Consider the following 13,471-nt stretch of genomic DNA (forward strand, 5'->3'; position numbering starts at 1 on the left):
TTCAGTATCGGGCTTTAAGCCAAATAAATATGGGTTGCACAAACGGAAGTTTCCAAAGGCGGATAATGCCAAATTGTTGCCTAGACTCATTTTATAAATCCGTGTGTATCTGTGTGTGCGCATATCAACTGACATCTCTTGTCCGATTACTATGGCATTGTTGCGTGAAGTTTATAAATGTTTTCGTTTTTTTCTCTCTAAGGTTGTTTTATTCAAACTCTTCGGGGCTTACTCATCCATAAGAACATTGATATTTTCGATTGGAAAAAAGGTAAAAGGCTTAAACTTGCCAAATGAGCGGCCAAATATATTTTTTCTTTAGAAATAAATAGTAGCAATTTAAACTTATAGCAAATCGCTTAACTCAACATTCATTAGCATTATAATAATAATGATAATCGCTTTGAAAACTTGTCGATTTTAATTAAAAATGTAGTAAATGCTGCGACACAATCGCAAAGAAAGTGGTGCGGAATGAGTGGGTGTGCTGCGGAGTTGGGGAGTGCAACCTAGTTGGAAAACTATCCTCCTCGGCGTTGCAGCAAACAGTTCCCAAAGCAACAATATGGTTGCGATGTCACGCAGTGCGTGCGCCAGTGTGAGTGCATTGTAATGCTAATTTAAATAACGATAAGCTCAACAACAGCACCAGCTACAACTACAACTACCACTGCAACTGCAACTACCACTGCAACTCAGTCTACAACAGCGACAACAATGGCAACAATAATACGAAAACAATTTGGCATTCTGTGATTTTGTCATCCTTTCACGATTGTTGTTGTTAGTTTTCCACTGCCTTTCATTGGGGAAAAGTCCTTCTACTAGCAGCTTAGTTCAGTGAGTGCATAATTAAATGGCATAAAAAGCCGTAACATATTTTTCATTTGTTAAACTTGTTAAATTTTTCATAGATTAATATAAAAGTAGATATAGAAATAAACTAGTAGATAAACATATAGATGCATAGAAAATAAGTTTGTGATTTTATATAGCATATATTTGCTTTTAGCATAAACCAGGGTATTAAATCTTCCGCCAGAAAACGCAATTTCCTTGCACTCGTTTTTATTGTTGGGTGTGCAGCATCTGCAGTAAGCCAGACACCACATATATGTACACACATCTGGCCATATTAGCGTGCGAGCGGGAAAAACAAATAATAAAGCCACTTGCGCATAAAGAAGCGAAAACAACGGCGAAGGCAAAAGTTTCGCATGCTGCAGGACGCAGGACGAAGGACGAAGGGGGCAAAATGCAGAGGGGGCGGCATTATCCTTTCTATCACTTGTCACATTTCCGCATAATGGCGTCATTGCTGCCGCTGCCTGTTGCGAACAATGAATACATTTGTAATGTTAATGGAATGCAACGGCAACGGCGACTGCAACTGCGAGGAAACCGAAACGAGAACAACGCCAACCATTTTCCGTCGCCCATTGGAGCTGTTGTCGCCCATATTTGTTTGCGTTTATCAGCCAGTTTCTGTGCGCCACAAAAAAATGTTGCAGGGGCAGGCGGCTTTTCCAGCCACGCCCACACGCACTCCGCCCGGGGCTGTGCTTCGTCGGAAAAATGTTGTTCGTGCGGTGTTCAAAGTTGACGGAAGTGCCAGAGTGATAACTTGAACGTATTACATAAGAAAATGAGGCGAATAATTTTACTTTGCATTAAAAAAAAGTTTTTTTTTCAAGTTTGAATTTAAATATTTAAATAGAAGCTATATTTTGGTGCGTCAATACATTGAATAATTAAATAAAACATACTTCTAACAATCAGGCAAATTTAATTGTTATAAAATAAAGAAACTTATTTATATGAATGCCCAACAAACAATTGTTTCCTAACGATATAGTTTCATATTCAATAAGTTGCTTTAGATATTGTTTGTTTTGGTATACATAATTTTCCAGATCAACCTAAACTTATTTTGTATCTGCTTTCTACTTACTTACTGCACGCTGGCAGCACTATGAGCACTTATTCAATATGCCTAGTGCAGTGCATCCGAGCATAATATAACGAACCATTTTTATTAGAAGTATAAACAGCAAAAAGCAAATGCATACACGCACACAGATGCACTCACAGACGCGCACACACACATGCATTCATAGCTGAATAGACGCACAATGTGGCAGCCACAATAAAGAAATAAAAGGCTCAGCAGCAGCAGCAACAGCAGCAACATAAGCCTTAGCGTCGTCGTTGTCGTAGCGACATCAACAAAAAGCACAAAAGCATTTGCATTGCAAATGCAACATAATGCACAACAACAACATGGCAGCTCACACAAACACACACACACTCACACTCACACACATAGTCACGCTGACAGACACATTTGCTTGCCACTTCCGAAGGATGTTGCTCCTTGCATGTTGCCCAGCAGCAACAGGAACGGCAACAGCAACAGCAGCAACAACATCGAAGTATTTGCCATGACAAGTATTTAAGTTCCTCTGCAGCTCCTTGGCAGGACTTTGTATGAATGCATACATACACATAACTTTTTGCATGCATTTCAATGCATTCAAAATGCGAGTATAAAAGAAGAGAGAACGCTAAAGTCGATTTCCTCACCTATCTGACCCGTTACTCAGCCCAGAGCTTGCCACAGGTCCCATTGGATCCCGCCAGATCCTGTCAGAGCCCGCCACAGATCCGCACATACCCCAAACCCCGCACAAAGCTTTTTACTCCTCTGCACCCCGCTAACTGCCATTTTTCGCAAATTTTGATGGTACCCCTTATAGAAAATGTAAAAATTTGTCAATTTTTTTTTTGGAAATCAAAAAAGTATGGATAGACATACTCGTAGTTAGCTATGTTTATTAGCAGCACAAAACGGTCTTTATTTTAGCTGTGCGGCCATTTTTGGTCAAGTTTTGGCGAAAAAGCACCCAAACCCCGCAAACACACAGAAAATCGATTTTCGGCAAAAATCCAAAATCATCATCAAAAATTGCAAAAAAAATATAAAAAAATAATTTTTTTTTAAAACACAGTTCGATTGGAAATTTAATTACGAACTCAACGAGGTATGACATTCCGTATTTGGAGATATATTTTGAATGTCCTGATCAAAACACTGATATTTATAATCACAAAAACACAGAAAATCGATTTTCGGCAAAAATCCAAAATCATCATCAAAAAGTGAAAAAAATGTGGCAAAAAAAATTATATTTGATTGAAAATTTAATTACGAACTTAACGAGGTATGACACTCCATATTTGGAGATATATTTTAAATGTTCTGATCAAAATACTGATATATATAAGTATATATATATTTATTTATAAGGCATATTTAAATATGTAATATATATTTACATAATATTATTATAATATTATAATAAATATATGCCTAAGTCTCTGGAATCTGCTTGCTCAATACCTCAATATTTCGGTTATATAGATGATTTGTTAAGTAATGGAAATCATAAATCTTTTCTTATTTCAGCTATAAATATACTGGGAATATATGTATAGTTTTATTGCTCCAAAACTGCATAACTGATCACTGGGTATGCGAAGTGGTTCAGTGCTGAAACGTAAAACTCCTTTAGGATTTCCCGAAAGCTCTTTGAGCCACTCAGCGCCAGCTTTGGGCCATTGATTGCCTTTCGTGAAGGAAGGAGAAAACCACAACCTTTTGTCTCATCAAGTGAGTTAGTTGAGTTGGAGTCGCGGCTTACGGAGTGTCCTTTTGCATATTCATGTGTTCCGACAACGAAAATTGACGGCAACAGCTGCCTTAGCGGTAAGACTGCGGAATGCAGATGGTAGATGGTAGATGGCAGACGGCAGACACCCGTGGTGGCCAGGAAGTCCTCGATGACATCCTTGCGAGCACTCGACTGTGGCCGCGTTGATTTGCAGGCAGCCCCACAGCAATCCCGACGGTTCGTTTGCTTTGGCTGCCGTTTTGCATGAATATGCATGAGCAGTTGAGCAGTTACAAGCCATCAAAACATGCAACACACGCGCTGCGAAAAAACGCGGAAAAGCTACTGGAGATATCGTTTTTCAGCTAGGAACATAATCTATACGAAGTGCTGGCAGAAATTCACAAAAACCTCTTTAGCACTTCGGAATCGCCAAGATCTAAAACACTATTTAAAAAAGTAAGAAGTTTAAAAGCAGTTTCTAAAAAGTATTTATTGACATGTTTTAAACATATAGAAATCTTAAAAGATACAATGAAAAGGTACTATAAATTCAGACGTGCCAGCCATAGCCACTTTCAAGTTCACTATGTTATAATATTATATTGTTAGAAAGAGTACAATTTTTTTTATGCCATACATTTTTGTCTAGTAAAAAGGTCTCTACTCGAAACTGGCGGTATTCACTATTCACGAATTGCGGCAATAAGGCGGGTATAGCTTTAAAACTAAAAAGATGCGCCCGTGTTGCCTTCAGCTTGCCATGTGAAATTTAACCGCGTGACTAACGAGTATATCGTTAGAGCCAGATCCCGGCAAGCGGCTTGGCCAATGCCACCAGCAGCACAACGTGGCGTATACTTGATGTCCGCCTCTGTTGTTTGACGTGTTGAGTTTAATTGGAGCACTCCGCGACGATGGCGATGGCGATGGCGATGACGACGACGATGATGATGATGATGATGATGACGTCGCTGGGTTTGGTTTGGCTGGTGGAAGCGTTGTCGCTTTTGATGTTGCAACCTGCCCCTGCCACGCCCACTCGCAGGCTGCACCGCCTCCCCATTTTCTGTGGCATTAATTCATGCAGTTTCAAAGCTGCCAGCGCAAGCAACACATATTCATTCAGTTGATTCTTTTTTGTTGCACCTCCCTTGGCGCACTCAAAAGGATATACACATTTCAGTGTTAGTTAGCGCCCAGACTATCCTTTTTTTTCATCATTAAAACGCGTGAACTTCATCAGGACGGGGAAGCGGCACTGCAAGTGAGCACTTTATTAAAATCTAAAGTTCATTGCAGAGTTTGATGGGCGTTGGCAGATAAAAGAGCTGATGGAAAAAAGCGGCGTTGGCAAGCACTTAACTTCCCACCTCACTTTAATGCAGATCAAGTTACTGGCAATCTGGAATGGTGATTTGGTGGGTAACAGTTTCGCTTTCCTCCAATAGAACATTTTTGTTCAAAGACAGAGCATATTGAAATGTATGTAAATATTTTTGGCAATTGTGTAAGTTTTATAGCAAAAAGCTAAGAAGTCTTTTAAGAATGTTTAAACCGTAGCAAATGTTCTATTTCTACTTTTAAGCAAGTTGAATCACATTTACTTCGGCAACAAAATCTCAATCGAAATTCAGCACAATCGAAAGCTGCATTTATTCTTTTAACATCCCTGATGCGCAAAACTCGTAAAAACCCCATAATACTTTTTCGAGCCATTACATCAAATCGTTTTAGAGTAAAAGCCCAGACGCAAATAATATTCATATTATTATGACAGCAAGGATTTTCATCTGTCTGCACAAGACAAATAAAAATATTGTATTTCAATTGTCAATTGAACTTAGTGCAGCCGACGAGAAAACCCCAGTAAAAATAAACGAAAATGTAATCAAATCATATGAAAAAGCCACGAAAGTTGAGTGCCCACCCCTCTAACGATACAAGATGGCTTCAATGGATGTCATCGGTTGCGTCGACGATTTGCAGTTTGAGGACCCATAAAGAAGAATTCGAAGCATACTTTTTGGGGCTGACGGATTTCCCAACTAAATATCCCCGTCCTATACACTCTGGCTGTTGCCGTTTGTGGCTTTTCAATGGTTATTGATTGTCTGGGTGTCATGTGTGTGTAATCCAAAACGGGCGTTGCCATGTAAGGCGGAACGGAAGCTTTTAAGACATTTGCCCTGGCCACCCCAACAGAGAAAAAAATCAGGGGTTTGTTGAAAAAGACGCTTTAATTCCAAGTAATTAAAATTTGTTACTCGCACTTAACAGCCTTTGCAGCCTTAGAATGAATGAAAGTACAGACATTTAATACAATATTTTGAAATTATTAATATTTTTAAAATACTTCAAATACTTCACCTTTAATTTTCTCTGTGTATGAATCATTTGAAATGTGAGAGCCTCGTGCTGAGCTCCTTGGCATTTGCATTACACACAACAAGAGGAAGAAAAATAAAAGGTTTTGCTCCTTACAGGCAAAATCAGAGCACATAAAAAAGTAAGACGCGTTTTCAAATATTCCAAACACAAAAGCGGCTTGGCAAATCCTCGAGAGCTAAGCAGCATATCACAAACGGCTCACCAAGAAAGCTTCCTGCAGGACACGGCTCTCCGTCTGACATTGCAATGGGAAAATAGGAAAAGCGGGATAGCAGGATAGCGAGAGGTATGGGAAAAGTGGGAAAGTGGGAAACTGGGAAAGTGGTAACTTGGAAACGTGGAGGGGGGTGGGTGGTGGCCAAACGTTGACAGTTGAACATGCTGGCGCTGAACGAAAACTTTGTCATAACTTTTGCCGAATTAAATTTTGCTAAAAGTCAGCGCAACGATTCATCTTTCTCGCTCATTGTTTCTGGCATTGATTGCACTTTTTGGAGGGGATGCCGGCAGATGCAGCACGGCTTTCACTTCGGCTTAAGTTGCAAAGATGTGCCTTTCTTTTGGGCTGATGCTGCAGAAACTTCGACGAGGACCAACTTATGTGAAGTAGTCGAACTTAAATAGACATCTCACATTGTATTTATGGCACAAAATGCTAGTTAACAATAGCTCCAATTACAGATGCTCTCTTTTGAAAGTCAATACTTTTAGTTCATCCAAAGATCTTTTTAAACGTGCGTATTAGTAGAAGAAGTTTTTAATTTGCTTACAGATTCTTCCCAGTTTAAACTGTTATTTTCTAGATGTAAATCTAATTCCGTGAATTAATTAAACTGTTTAACAATTAAAAATATTTAAGCCTTGATATGGCAGAACCCGCAAACCTTCCTTTATAATTTTCGCACTCAATCCCTTAAAGCTGTTTTGAACCGAAACCAATTCATTGCCCCAAATCTCAAATTGAAGTTAATGCCGTGATTTCTGGTTTGTCATTTAAATGCTGGCTCGAAATCTGATGCGTATCATGCGAGCCCGCATGTCAATCACTGAGATTGAGCGAATCTCCAGCCCCACTCCAAATGTGCATAATACGGGGGAGTTGAAGTTGAAGCTTCGGCTCGGTGGTGGGTTTGATGGTGGTTTCTTTGTTGGATGCTAAGCAGCTGCACGTGACTCCCAAAGTGGTTGGCCACACCAACACCACCACCCACACCCCCATATCCGTATCCGAATCTGTCTCCGCCTCTGTCTGCGTTTTGGTCTTTATCTTTACGGCTCGCATCACACACAATATACGGACAATATACGCCCGGTACCCCACTAGAGTTTGGTCCCTTCAGGTGAAAGTTTAGCACACTTAAAGTTGCCTCATTAGAGCCGAAGTGTTTGTCCAAGGATATGGTACACAGAAAGAAATATTGTCAAAGGAACTGATTTAAATATATTTAATGAAGCAGCTAAAATAAAGTTTTTAAGTAAAAGGTTTGAGAAAACCATTTCGTTATTTCTTGTAAAGGAATTCAGCTTAAGTTACTTTTCTCTGTACATCTTTAGTAGCTGCAATTGCTTTGTGGGTGTGCGTGTCAATCGGTTTTTATGCTCCAAGTGGGTGAGAACACACAATCAAAGGTGTTGAGAATTAGCACAAGTTTAATGAAGTATCCATCCAGGGCCGTATCCTTCGCCTGCGATTATCTGGCATCGGTGGGTTTGGTTTCTGGCGCACTAAGTAGCTGCTAACCCAGCGAGGCACTTTTTCCCTCTTGCCTCCTAAGTGGATAATGCATTTCCTCAGCCAGAGAGGAAACAGCAATGCTGGAGCGACAACCGGCAGGACCAAAGGAACTCAGGCTGCGAAAGCAAAGGAAAGCAAAGGAGTCGCACGCACTCACAGTGACTGGCAGACAAACTCACTTAGGCACTCGGACTCCGCCAGACAATTGGCTGAGCAGGCGACAAAGGGAAAATACAAGGTTGAGATACTCACTCTTAATAAATCACTGAAAATGTGATGGGGCAATGCACAAAAGTTTCTAATAAAATGTAATATTTCATATACTATGGTAATTATGGTCAGCCAGCAAAGTTAATTGCTCAAAGCTATTTTTCATTTGTGCTTGGATAAGTTTATAAGCCATGCTGATTGCCTTTATGTATAGAAATGATCCTTTTCCTTTAGCTTTCCTTTAGTAAGCAGAGCATCTACATACAACTAATAATTTGCATAGGTAAATCCAAGTGAAACATTTAAAACTTATCCCAATAAACTTATTCTTTCAAAGTCATTCAAGTTCGACCAATTTGTCGCCTGTCGCTATGTACACAGCAAGAACTGCAATACGCTTCGTTGCACAACCCATCCAGCAACAATAACGAAACACTTAATTCGTCGTCGTCTAGCGACGTCATCAGTAACATTCCTCAGCTCACCGACACCTTTCCTGCCCCGCCCCTTTGCCAAATCCCCGCCCATTTAGACGCACACATACATACGTATCGTTGGCAACTGCACAGGCACCCGCAAGGTATGCTCTATAAAATTTTACTTAAAATGCCACAGCATTGCCATCACATCGCCGGTGCCACGCCCACACCCTCTCACTGCGAGTTGCTTAGCCGAAAGTTTTGTAACGAAAATTGCTGCAGACAGTTGGGAAAAGAATAAAAGATATGAGTGTAGATGAAATTTCGGAGGGGAAAAATATTCGCAGAGAAGTTTATTTCCTTTTAGAGTACCATTCGTCACATCCTTAGTAGAAGTAACAATTATCCCAGTGTTCTACAGCGGGCAATTCAGATCCAGCCTTCTTAATTTCTCAAAACTTCAAGATATCATAGTTTTACTGAAAGCGAAACCATATCTTTAAGTTCAAGAGCTATAAAATGGCTAAATTGGCGACTCTAGAAGAAGTGGTCTAGAGTTTCCTTTTCTTTCTTCTCGCAGTTTGTTGCTGCCAGTGCACTTGACTTATAAGCTGCCATATATATTGGCTATGGAGGGATACAAGGGGCGGCGACACGCCCACAATACGTTCGCAATTTCACACACATACGTGAGGTAATTTTAAATTGTTTTGGGCAAGTTCCGATGGCACAATCCTTGTGATTTCGGCTCGCCCCGAAAGTATGCAACGATTTTTGTTTCAGCTTTCAACAAGCGAGCACAAACGTTTGTGTTTTTGTTCCATTTACGCATTGGCGAGCAATGAGCGCAAATTAAGCGCATCTGGTGAAGTTGGAAAAGAGCAAGAAGCTGCAGCGGAAAAGATTCAAAATGGATGCCACTCACACATACACACCCGCTACAGACACACATAACAGGGTCCTTTGTCGTCCTTTGTCGCCCTCGTAGTCGTCTGCTGTTACATCAGCTTGAAAATTAGTTGCTACTTATATGCTTCACTTAGTTTTTCTTAAGTAGCAGGGATCAACTCATATGTGTAAGTCTGCCAGCAGGTGTATGTCATTCTTGGAGATGAGAGCGTGAGACAGGACCTTCAGAAGGTTCTGCGACCTAAAGTTCCCAAACAAAATGCTGCTATTTTAATATATAGTTAAGTTTACTCATCTTAAGATGATCCTTACTAACATTTATCAAAAAAGGCATAACAACATGTACACAAAGATTATAGGTTTTTTTCTTATATTTTTGTACAGCTATCGAATAACAAAATAAATTCTATATATAAATTTATATATATTTAATCGTAAGTCAAAAACCTCAAATTTGCTAAGCGAACATTGTTTTTATTAATTTTAAAATCCTAAAACTGCACCTGCAGTTGCACCTTTTCTGCGATTTTTCACCTCTGGCGGCATCGCTATGAAGGAAATCCCCACTGACTTCTACCCTCTTTTCTCTAGCGACTTGGGGATTATTTTCTTTCTCCAGCTGCATTTTGCACCCGAGCATTTTCTACTTAAGAGAGTCTGTCAACGTGATTGCATGTTAGCTCCTTTCTCCTTAAACTCCTGACTACTGCAGAGGGTGGGGTGGAGGGGGATTTGTGGCTGGAGTTGCACTTAAGTTGCCAGCCAGTGTTGCAGTATCAACTTAAAGAGATTCTTTATAAGGATTTGTGATAAAAGAAGCTGCAGCTAAATAAAAAGACACTTTAATCAGTTTCTCTCTGTACATCAATTATAATTTTGCTTTGTCCTAATTGCCTAATTAAACAGACACATAAGCGAACGTGACGAATGCACTCGAATTTACCTCGACGCACTCGAATTGGAATATTGTTTGTTTGTCGCTCTTTAAGTTCATTAGTTTAGTGGCACGTCACTCGTTATGCTGTTTATTGAATTATGTGCAAAGCACGTAAACAGACAAACAAGTAAATGAATTTCTTCTCGAACCCCCTAACCCATACACTTTGTCAAAAATGTACTCTTCTGCTGCGCTATGGTTTATTAAGCATACGCCCCGTATGCCCCGGTTTATATGACGCACAAGCAAGCCTTTTATATGTAATTAAACCGCCGCATATGGAGACCGCTCCTCTTCCCCTTGGCTGCGCTTATTTTCAGTAAGTTTCGCCTTTGTTTTGTCATATTTGCATTATTCCAATTGCAGAATCACTTTGTCCTGTTTGTGTGCGCTTAATAATAGGTGTGCTTGGGTGCGTTTCGGCATCCCCCGAATTATCCTGGGGGCTTTTGGCTGTGAGTTTAATCCAATTACATGGAGTTGCCACAACAGTTTTGGGCTGACGTGGGTGTGGTCCACTAATTACATTAGCTAATGAATTGAAATAGAATTAAATATTTATTATTTATTTGCTTAGATTTGCACTTTGTTGCAATTCATTTTCCTCATTGTTGCCTAAGCCGTGTAAATAATTGTTTAATGGCATTTCCCATTTATGGCTTACATTGAAACATTTTCGGTAATATTTATTTTATTTATTAGCCTTCGATTTTTTGGTGTCGGCCATTTTGTGGCCATTTAAATCGGTCTCATTTTGCGGTTGGCCATAGATGGCCGTTTGGTAATCGGCTATCAACTATAGATGTGCCTATATGCCAGTGTGTAAACGGAAATGGTAGCGATGTGGAATCAACAAGCTTTCCCACAAACCCAACGGCCTTAATGAGATTTAATAATGCGACTGAGTTCGAACTTAAATATTATGTACTAAAATTAATCGGTTGGGCGTTAAACAAACCGCTTACATTATCCACTTATAATCCTTTTCCTTGCATTACGTTTCATAGTGGTACTTTACATCCTATAAAATCCTCTTAACTAGTTATCAATTGGTAGACTGACTAAATGGCGCCCAGAACCGAAACACTTAGTCTTAACATACTATTTTCATTATGACTTTAACAAACCTAATATAGTTTCAGTTTAAAAATATTTTGTACGATTTTAAACAAACCCACCACATGTACATTATTCAACGTTCATTGACTACTACTCACTGTTAACTGTTTTACGGAATTAAAATATTTAAACATGATTCTCATAATACCAAAATGCAGTTCTTATTTTCGTTATTATTTGCTTATCCAATATCTGAATTGGCCTGAATCACGTTGTCCGCAACCACCGCAGCGTTTAAATTCCCTCCACTACATCGCACCACCCTTGATCACTTTGCAAAACCACACACACAACCGCCCACAGAATCGACTTAAAGAGCAGAGTGGTTGGAACTGGGATTGGGATCCAGGTCAACGGGTTTCGAAAGGGCGGAGAACCTTTCATCATTCAACATTCGCCATGTAATGACTTTGGTCAACAGAACTCATCAACGATATGTCAGCTTACCCTTGAACCGCCCAACCACCCAACCACCCCCCGTCCGTACTCCTCCCTTTCCGCCCAAAATCCCCGGATCCGGGGGTTTTACTTGGGCAACGGGCTGCGGTCGCCGCTGAACGGGCGTACAAAGCACTTAACTCGTTAGCGGTTATCGCTATATTGGTAAGCCAACGGCAGCGCGAACAATAATTAAACAAGAGCAGGTGGCGAGCGACTTACACGACTTGTCAACCGAGATCAGGAGGCCAAAATCCAGGTTAAAGGCGAGCATTTGGTGTTGGCAATTTGCAAATGATTGGTTGATTGATTGATTGACCCGCTCGTTGGCAAGCCACAAATCTTAGTCAGCAATGCTTCGGCCAACGGGAACAGATTGTAGTTTCAATTAAGTGCAATTAATGCGATTAAAAGAAGTCTGCAGTTGGCTGATTAAGTACTAAGCCGACCGGATTCAATGTGATTCAGTCTGGCAAAAGGCTGGCAATTGGCCAGCAAGCTAGCTGGGCAAAAGGAAAAGTATAAATTATAAAAGATATCTGACTGCAATCGAGGCTAAATCATCGCCTCCCTTAAGTGCATGTTTCGCCAGGGTAAATGAGTTAGGGGCGGCTGGCCTGCTAATAGACTCCACTTAATGGGATATTAAGCCACGATGCTGTGAGCAACATGAAAAACAACTAGCCAGATTGAGGGAAAAACTTGCCAGCCAATAGCACACATGACTCAACACACAAAATACTTGGCCAAAAAATGCTACAGCCCAGACTTCGAGGCCGCAATCGGAGGGACAAGAGTTAAGGCACCACGGACCACCAAGAGTTCCAAGAGCACTAAGAGCACCAGCAGGAACAGGACAGAGGACGCGTAGCAGGCATCCCCGGAATAAAAATAACAAATATCCTCAGTTAATTGAAATTCCTTAACTTTCTCAATTAAACTTTCGTGCAATGCTCTCAACTTTTGTTTGGGGCCCGAGACGAGGGCGAGACTTGGCTCAGTCTTTCATTCACTCCCCGAAAAAAGTAAATTTCCTCCCCCTTTCGTGCAACGTGGCGTATGAGCAATGGCTGCAAAGACGAGCGGCGAACATTGAACGTAGAACCTAGAACGTAGAACGTTGAACGTGGGCAACCTGTGGGCGTTTTTCGTCGCAACTTTATGAACTTTCCGCTGAAGAAGATAGTGTGCAACTTCTGTAAGACTATTTGAAGTATGTGCAAGTAGCGGCAACAACAATAACTGTCTGCTTAGTGCTGAAAAAAAGTGGATGCAGCAGCAAGAACAACATCAATAAACAAGCTAAGGAAGTAGCAACCTGCAACAAACTTTTACTAGAGATGGCAACCTTGAACTCCAGCTGCAAATTATACTAGAATGTGTCTATAAGGTTAGGCTATACTGAAATTTAAAAAGTCTAGCTGTTATCTGCATTTACTTCTAAAACAAAGTTCATTTTGGCGCAAATTAAACGATATATTTTTGTAGTTAGTTTGTTAGTTAGTTATGTAGCTTATCCTGTTTGTTTTACGAGAGTATGTACTTCTGATCGAGTTAATACTAAATTCAAACTTCTTAAAAGCTGACTCACGAACCCATCACCATGTACGAGTGGCAAACTCCAGACAAGGTCTTCAGGGTG

Source organism: Drosophila yakuba, chromosome 3L (assembly GCF_016746365.2).
Source record: "Drosophila yakuba strain Tai18E2 chromosome 3L, Prin_Dyak_Tai18E2_2.1, whole genome shotgun sequence".
Lineage (NCBI taxonomy): Eukaryota > Metazoa > Arthropoda > Insecta > Diptera > Drosophilidae > Drosophila > Drosophila yakuba.